We start from the raw sequence: 8,676 nt of genomic DNA on the forward strand, positions 1-8,676 counted from the left end.
AAATATATCCAACTCATTTTTGACAATGGTAAAAAAGCAATTGAAGGAGAAAGAATAGTCTTCTTAAAAAATGTTACTGGAGAAAACAAACATTTATTGGCTCAAAATCTCAGTGTAAACTTCGTACTTTATACACTAACTAACTTGAAATGGTTTGCAAACTTAAATATAAAAGGTTGTACTGTAAACCTTTTAGGAAAAGAGTTCTAAAAAAATTATTGGGATCTAGGGCTAAATAAAAGTATTTTGTTCTTATTTATATGTAGCTTTAAATGTTTTCTTTTTCAGTAAAAGATCAATGTGTGCCTGTACTTATTCTAAAAAAGAAAAAATATTCAATGTGCTCTTCCAGATTAATAGACAAATCAAATAGACTCACTTTCTTTATGAACCCATAGTGTATCACTGATCTAGCCATTATTGTTTTCCTGAGAGGAAAATTCTCTTTACACTTATCATATTTTTGGAGTATTAAGAGGAGAACCAGAGGGCCTTAGGTGAGGTGAACGTGCTGTCAGTGGAGGTGAGCAGGGAGGAAATTTCCAAACCCAAGCAGTGGCAGAAATTGCTGGAGAGAGAATAGTTGCTTTGGCAAGTCCAGAGATCACTTGTGATGCACCCTGCTCTGCAGAATAACAGAAAAGAGCATTGTATTCCAGCCAACAATAGAATGGGTGAGAATAATCCAATGATGTTACAACACACACACGTATATACACACACACATGCGTATACAGACCTGTGCACATATACACACACGGATATGTATAATATGTGTGTATTTATAACTGAAGTTAAACCATTAAGCAATCAATGTGCAGTCCTATTTTTCAACCCTCTCTTTTCTAACATCCTTCAAACAGATGATGTTTTGTAAGATTTTCAATTATTTTCAATAATTTTAAAAAATCACAAACAGAACAAATATGCAGGCTGAATTATTTATCAATCCCCTATTTTACATGTGGTTGTAAATAAGCAATGTATTGTATAGAGATTTCAGCATCTTAGATGTTAAAGTAAACATATAGCTGCTCCTCATTTTTACAAGAGTGGATTTACAGTATGTGTGTGCAAGTTGTATATTTAAATTACTTAAAAATAGCATCTTCTTTGGTAATCGTTTTTAAAACTAAATTTGTGGCACATTAGAAAGAATGTTTTTAAGCAAAATTGCTTTTTAGTTTGTATTCTCTAAACATCAGAATTTTACTTTGAAGGATTTCAAAACTTACAAGGATATTCATATTTGGCCTCTAAAATAAATAACTTAGATGGAAAAATTTGAATTTGAAAATTTCTTTTTACCACGAAATTTGAAGTTTTAATGACATTTTATTTGTACAGATTTTCTTTGAAACATGATATTGGCTACTGGAAAGAGTTAAGACCCTTCATGAAAATATGATTTTTGTGATGCAACTTATATATGAGGTAGAGGAGGCATTGATTCCTGTGCCCATTAACTAAGGAGATTTTATGAAACAATTTTTAACAAGGGCCACAGTCGGTACCGGGAGTGTGGTCAGGCACGCCTCCCTCCTCACTGGGCCCACCGGAAGCGTTCAGGGTTCTAGGAGAAACATGCGCAGGTGTGCAGAGGATGTCACAAGGGAAGAAGGGCCAGGGTGGGAAACCCAGCACAGGAGGCCTGGCCTCATAGGGGAATCGGAGAAGGTTTTCTGAGGAAGCTTTGTCCAAGCCGAGATCCTTCCTGTTCCATGTGCTCCAGCACAAGGCCTGCAGGAGGAGCCCCGTGAGCAAGGCCGACCTAGACCAGCCGGGGGGATTCCCTTGGCAGTGAGGGGGAGCATGGCCTGAGGAACTGAGGGCGATCTCAGAAGGATGGCATCAGAGGAACTCTCACCGTTTCTATCAAGAACGTTACAGTTTGATATCAGCATGGGGGTTGTGACTGGGTGATCCTGGGAAGGGTCTGTCAGCGGGTCAGGGGCTTGCTCGAAATTGGACGCTGTCTGATAGAGGAGGCTTTTCTATTGTTTGGTATCTCAAGGAATCTTATCTAGAAGAGGGCAGAGGCCGCCAGGAGAAAACCGCTGCTGGTAATGAGGTAGATTCCGCTCATTTTCACCAAGTGAGTGCAGTGCTAGGGATTTTATGGTGTGGCAAAGTGACCTTGATATATTTTGTTTGTGCCGGTCTCTGTTAGACTCACTGTGGGTGTCTCCGTGGGGATCTCTGTGTTGTTTTTGAAGAGTCTCTGTGTGAGTCTCTCTCGGGGATTTCTGGGGGGGGGGGGGTCCTTCTAGGGGGTCTTTGTGGGGGGATCTCAGTCAGATTCTCTGTTGGGGTCTCTGGGGATCACTGTGGGGAATCTCTGAAATATTGATGAATGTGGGGTCTCTGTGGGAATCTTTGAGTGTTGGGGTCTACTGGGGGTCCCTGTGGAGTTCTTCTGCTGCAGGTCCCAGGATCCTGGGTCCCATAGATGTTAGGCCCACACTGGAGTTGCCCAGGTCACCACCCCAGACAGGACTTGGCTCCAGCAGTAGTTGGGACACCCAAAGTGACACCAGGGCATGTTCAAAACAGGTCCCCAACTTGGGTCCTACCAGGCCTGGGTACAGGCCTGTCCCCTTGTCCTCAGCCTCCACAACCCCTGCAAGTGCAGAGGTCCCCTGGGGCAGAAGGCCCCTGGGCAGATCCCTATGAGGAATTGGCTCCTGCCTGCCCTGACCTTGCTCCTGCCTTCCCTGGGGATGGCCAGGAAGGACCCAGCACCAGGACGGAGGGAGCACAGGACTGGGCCATGTGGGGACTGTCCCTGCCAACCATGTGACCAGATTCTCTGAGCCCCAATGTGTCCCCTGCAAGCACATGGGCCTGGAACCATAGACGTGCTGTGTGACCCAGGCCAACCCTTGCCTTCTGGGTTCCCCTCCCCCGGGAGTGGCACTGACCACTTTTGCTTGTAATGGTCACCAGACTGCGAGGACCCTGGTTACAGCTGCAGGCAGCTTTTGGATCCTGCACTTGCAATCTTAGGCTCATCTTCCCTGATTCTTTTCCCACCTCCCACCCTGAACCGAAGGTCCTCTCCTGTGGTTCCTGACCACAGAGTCCTACCAGAGGAGTAGGCAGCAGCCCTGGGTGCCTCCTGAAACGGACACCCCACACCAGTGGGCTGGGAGACTGCTCTGGGGAGTGAGGCCGGGGATGGCAGACATGAACCCAAGGGTGTTATCAAGGCTGAACCAAGTGTTGGCAGGGCCCAAGTCCATCCCGGAACTCAGCAGACAGGAAAGTGTCTGGGGAGGGTGTCATCTCTTCCCCACCAGGAGATCCTGGAAAGAGCAGTCCTGCCTCTGACCCAGGGCCAGCACAGGACACCCCCACATTCCCAGACTACTGTGGGGCAGGGGGGTTTCTGGGATCCATCACTCCTGGAGCCTACCACCCCCTCAGTCCGTGAGGCCCCTGCAGACCCAGCTCCTACAGCAGCACAGAAGTCACCTTAGTGAGAATGGGGGTTGCAGTGAGCCAGAGCCCAGGTGGAATCTCCAAAGGGTTTGCTATCCTTACACGTCCTGAAGGCTCTGAGTCATGATCCAGTTTGGAAACCAGACACAGTGTGGGGACAGGGAGAACATGGGGTCTTCCAGGTCCCTGTCAGCCTCCTCCTGGCCCAGTCATTCTGGGAGCCACACTCAGGAGGAGCTGACACTGAGCCCTTTCCTGTGCCCTAGCATGGCACAGACAGAAGCTTCCACCTCTGCAGGGAAAGCAGGTGCATTGGGAACTTCTCCGTGGAAGTCAGGAACACATGGGAACGGTGATGATCCATGCAGGACAGGTTTGTTATGTAGGTGTCCAGTGTTATTTGAGTAGAACCCCCTGACTCTCCCAGGAGAGGTGTGAGAAGCCTGAGCTGGTTCAGGAAGCAAGACACATCTGTGTAGACCTCAGTTCCTGTGGCTGTGGATGGGGCCACGGGAGGTGCTTGCCTCTCATGGCCTGTGGTGGTGGGGACCAGCTGGGGACACAGGCTGCCTGGGAGGTGGGAGCCCAACTGCTGTCTCTGTCTCTGATGCCCTTGTTTTTGACAGGACAGTTGTGGCCCTTGGGGGTGGCTTTGGGGCTGCAAGCCAGGGCTCTCATCTCTCTGCTGTGTTCCTGTTGGTAGTGACTTCTGTGGCAGCAGGAAGGCACATTCTTCTGGGCTTGGAGGTCACCTTTGTGGCAGTTGATCTCTGAGGGACCACATCCCTGCTGAATCCCCAATTTGTCCACCAGGATTTGACCCACAACTCTGATGATGGCCTGGGCTTCATTAGTCATGCTATCCATAAACAACCTTGCTGGATCAGACTCCTAGCTCTGGACAGCATCTGCCCTGGGCTTGCCTTTCTGAAGTACGTCTTCCTGCCCTGCACCTCTTTTCCTGGGGTGTAGACTGTTGGGGGAAGTCAAGGACCCTGAACGGAGGGACCGGCTGAAACCATGGCCAAAGAACATAAGTTGTGAAGATTTCATGGACATTTATTAGTTCCCTAAATTAATACTTTTATAATTTCTTATGTGTGTCTTTACTGCAATCTCTGAACATAAATCATGAAGATTTCATGGACATTGATCACTTCCCCAGACAATACTCTTATAATTTCCTATGCCTGTGTTTACTTCAATGTCTTAATCCTGTCATCTTCATAAACTGAGGATGTATGTTGCCTCAGGACCCTGTGGTGACTGTGTTATCTGCACAAATTGTTTGTAAAGCCTGTGTGTTTGAACAATATGAAATCTGGGCACCTTGAAAAGAACAAGATAACAGCGATTTTCAGGGAACAAGGGAGATAACCATAAAGTCTGACTGCCTGTGGGGCCAGGTAGAATGGAGTCATATTTCTCTTCTTTCAGAAAGCACATAGGAGAAATATTGCTGATTTCTTTTCTCATCAAGGAATAACCCTGGGAAAATGAATGCATTCCCAGGGGAAGTTCTCTAAAATGGCCGCTCTGGGAGCGTCTGTCTTATGCAGTTGTAGATAAGGGATGAAATACAACCTGGTCTCCTGCAGCACCCCCAGGCTTGCTAGAATTAGGAAATACCAGCCTAGAAAATTCTTGTCAGACCAGTTATCTGCTCTCAAACGCTGTTTCCTGTTAAGATGTTTATCAATGACAATGCATACATAGTGGGACATGAAACCTCCTGAGCAATTCTAATTTTGCCCTGGCCTTGTGATCTTGCTCTGCCCCCATTTGCCTTGTGATATTTTATTGCCTTTTGAAGCATGTGATCTCTGTGACCCACACCCTATTCATACACTCCCTCCCCTTTGAAATGCATAATACAAACTTGCTGGTTTTGTAGCTCGGGGGGATCACAGAACCTGCCAACATGTGATGTCACCCCCGGACACCTAGCTGTAAAATTTCTCTCTTTTGGACTCTTTCTTTGTATTTCTCAGACCAGCCAACACGTAGGGAAAATAGAAAAGAACCTATGTTGAAATATTGGGAGCTGGTTCCTCTGATAGTATACCCTGTGAATGGTGATTGATCTTTCTCCAGAATTTGCACTCTGGTGGTGCCTGTCCCTTCTCTAGCTGAGGCTTGTCATATTTCCTTTATTGTTTGTCTCCTATTTCCCTGGCATGGGCAGGGTGGCTCCTCCAACTGGCTTCAGAGGTCCTGGGTCCCTTGCACCTATGTCCCTGCTCCCCTGGTCTGGGCCTCCTGCAGGCCTCGCCCTTGTTCACAGAGCCCAGCATCTTCTGACTTCTGTGGGGCCTTCACTTTTGGGCTCACAGGCTCCTGCTGCCCCAGTCTGTCCCCTCCCTTCCACAGGAGGGCACATGACCCCTGGAAAGCTGTCATGTTCCTCCTACTGAACACAGTCTGGGAGGTGGACAGTGGGGCATTAGTGGGTGGCCAGTCTATGGCTGGGAGCATGTCCACTTTGTGGCCTGGAAGGCACAGGTCTGTGGGGCCCTCCTGGAGGAGGATGCTGGAGACACGGCCTGACACCTGCTCCTCTGAGTCCACCTGCACTGTGAGCGCAATCTCACTGACTGCCTGTGCTTTCAGACACAGCTGCCCTGGATCCTGAGCAACACAGATTGTAGACACTGAGGTCTACAGACACCAGTCTACACTATAGTGTAGACACTAGTGGTCCCCACAGCCTCTGTGCTCCTCAGGCCCACCTAAACACTTCCTGAACTTGCCCTCACACTGGCTCCCAAGGTGGCTTCCGAAGCAGGGGGTTTCTCCTCCTCAGCCTCCAGTGCTTCCAGGGTGTCTTTGGCCCTTGCCCACTGGGACCCTATGCAGAACTCTTGCAGGGCTCTGTTATGACAGGAGTTTCCTGGGGACATGCTTTCAATCTCAAACCATGCCTCATTCCCAGCCATTTCTGAACCCCTCAAGGTTGGATTTCCCAGACCCCAGGACAGTCCTGCTCTGCCAGGTTCTGCCTACAAGGCTGCACATGGGGGACTGAGAAGACGCCCTGTCCTTCTGTCCAGTCGGAGAGGCCTCTGATTGCTCATGGGTGTCAGCTGACTGGGACCATCTTGGAGCACTCTGGCCTTCCTCCTGCTCAGGTGGTGGGACAGGGACAGGGCAACTCACAGTGGGGCTGACTTGCCTGTTGTTCTGTTGTCTCCTGGACCATTCTGGGGAGGTTTTTCCAATAAAATGACAAACGTGGCTACAGATTCAACCCGAGATTCCCAGGAGGCCCAGAGGGGAAATGTGGAGTATGGGAGGAGTGGGGGCTGAGCCTTACCTGACTGGACATTTATGGGCTATAGGGACTGGAGGTCTGGACCCCACCTGTGCCTCACACAGAACCTGAAAAGATGTGCTTCCAGCATCTGCCGGGTGCAGGGATGAAGGAAGGAAAGCTCCTGGGAGGTGTTCACGTGGGCTTTCCCACCCCTCCAGGATGCCAGCTTCTCCAGTTTCCTGTGGGTGTCAGACTTGGGAACAGCACGTTTGGCCATGAACCAGGAGCAATACAAAGATACAGAGATCGAGCCTTCCTTGATCTCCCCCACCTTCCTGTCCATATGGACCTGCAGCTTGTTTTCCAAATGCTTCCTGTCTGGGTCCCTGGGTGTGGAACTTACTGATTGGTACTTCCAGGGCTTCCTGAAGTCACTGTCTGCCTCCTCCTTGTCTTTCTCCAGAATCTTCACTGAATTCCTTCCTGTGCCTTGATCCTGGCTTGGTTGTGCCTCTAGTTTGGACCCTAAGCACCTCTTCCTAGATAACCTTCCAGAGCTCCTGAGTCCTGTCTTCTGCATATTCTTCCTGCCCTTTCCTGCAAATTCAGAAGCCTGGGAGGGCAAGAGGACCCCCTGTGTGTCTTCTGCCTGACCCTGGGACCTCCCTGGGAATTCCCCCTCAGGTTGCAGAGGTCTCCAGATGGAATCTGCTGGGAGGGCCATGGGACTGCTCCTGGCACATGGCACTGCTCCTGGCACATGGCACTACTTCCTTGCCACCGGTGCTCTGGGATCTCAGTGCTGGAGGCAACCCCAGAAAGAATGGAGGCTGACTTGGGGCTCTGAAAAGCCGGCCTCTTCTGGGGAAGGTGAACAGTGGGCTGGCTCAGGATGGCCTGAGAATTTTTTAGGAGAAAGGAAAAAGCCCTCTTCCACTTTAGTCACTTCTGCAAGGGCCATTCAAGATACTCCACTCGACTGGGGATGACAGACTGTGCCCTCTCATTGGATGTAGGGCAAGTCCACAGAACCTGATCTGGGGTGGAAAAGAGCACGGTAGGCTTGGGACAGGGGGTGAGCAGTGGGACTGCTTCTGGATCCCAGCCAGAGGTGGGGGCTGGGACTGGGGCCAGGTTGAAGTGAACGGTTGGAGCTGGGCCATGTGTGGGGCTGGGACTGTGCCTGGGAAAGCTGTGAGGATGCCTCAACCTCAGGTTCACCTTGAAGAGAAGTGGAGGCTTTATCCAATGGTACAGAGTACACATTCTGTGAGGAAGGGTTCCTAGACACCCAGGCCGTGACCATCAGGGACTCCCTATTGAAAGAGGGGAGAAGAGGTCTCAGAAGAGCTGGCTGCATTTCCACTGTAAGTGGTCCCCCATGGACGTGGCATCAGAGACCTGCTGAGGACTGGGCAGCTGCTGTGGTTGGGTTGTCACATTCCAGAAGGGATTTAGAGTCGTGATGTCCCACTCCTTCCCCAGTGATGTCATCTGCAGATAGTCTGCCTGCCTCCTTTCTTTCTCCTGCCACATCTTCATCACTGCTCTATTGGTGATGAGAGTTTCCAGCAGCTTCTGCATGTCGGGGTGGATGAATGTGTAGGCACCTACCTCCATCTGCCTGGGTGTGGGGTCTCCCCAGAAGGAAGCCTCTAGGGAGTGGTCAGGAATATACGGTTGCTGGGACTTGCCATGTGAGCAGGTGGAGAGGCCCCAGGTCGTGGCAGCCTCCCTCCAGCAGGAGAGGTCCCAGATGGGATCGCTGGAGCACCCAAAGCCGGAGATCACCCTGGTTGGAGAAGGCAGCCCCTGGTTGTGGAAAAGGCAGCTCTGGGGGACGGGGCATATTGTGGAGCCACACGGAAATTCAGCCAGGCCGGAGCTGGGTGGAGGTGGAGAGGAGGCCGTGGGAACAGGGGGCTGTGGTGAAGGAGGAAAAAGCACATGTGGCTGAGGTGCAGGGTGTTTTAGGGGTAATG

At 50.3% G+C, this 8,676-nt stretch overlaps 1 pseudogene; it reads right to left on the minus strand.

Moving 5' to 3' along the window:
• Positions 1-3,894: 3,894 nt before the first annotated feature.
• On the minus strand, positions 3,895-8,329 carry LOC139358878 (spermatogenesis-associated protein 31E1-like; annotated as a pseudogene).
• Between the last annotated feature and the right edge of the window lie 347 nt (positions 8,330-8,676).

Source organism: Macaca nemestrina, chromosome 15, assembly GCF_043159975.1.
Source record: "Macaca nemestrina isolate mMacNem1 chromosome 15, mMacNem.hap1, whole genome shotgun sequence".
Classification (NCBI taxonomy): Eukaryota; Metazoa; Chordata; class Mammalia; order Primates; family Cercopithecidae; genus Macaca; species Macaca nemestrina.